This window comes from Nansenia antarctica, assembly GCF_963989245.1.
Source record: "Nansenia antarctica genome assembly, chromosome: 6".
Taxonomy (NCBI): Eukaryota; Metazoa; Chordata; class Actinopteri; order Argentiniformes; family Microstomatidae; genus Nansenia; species Nansenia antarctica.
This window is the reverse complement of record NC_137676.1, coordinates 71,467,661-71,468,002: the sequence shown is the minus strand read 5'-3', so window position 1 is coordinate 71,468,002 and position 342 is coordinate 71,467,661.

The following is a 342-nucleotide window of genomic DNA, read 5'->3' as shown; positions in this document are numbered from 1 at the left end:
CTGAACGGCAGTGTGCGCTCCGGCGCTCTCAGAGCGAATTTACGAACGCACCCTAGAACTGGAGGCTGTTAAGTACACAGGCTTACAGAGCCCCTGGGGGGTATTCCATCAACGTCGCTAAAGGAAAATCCAGGCTTATTCTGATAAATCTCGTGAGACAAAAATAAGCCTGGATTTTCCTTTAGCGACATTGATGGAATACCCCCCTGGGGTTGCCTGGTGGTTTTAGAACAGGGGCAAAGGGTAGGCCTAAGAAAGGAGGCTTGGGAAACATTCACTGTCAACAAAACCGTTCTGTCTTAAAAAGGGCAAGTTCAGATTCGTTTTAACCATTTTATATAG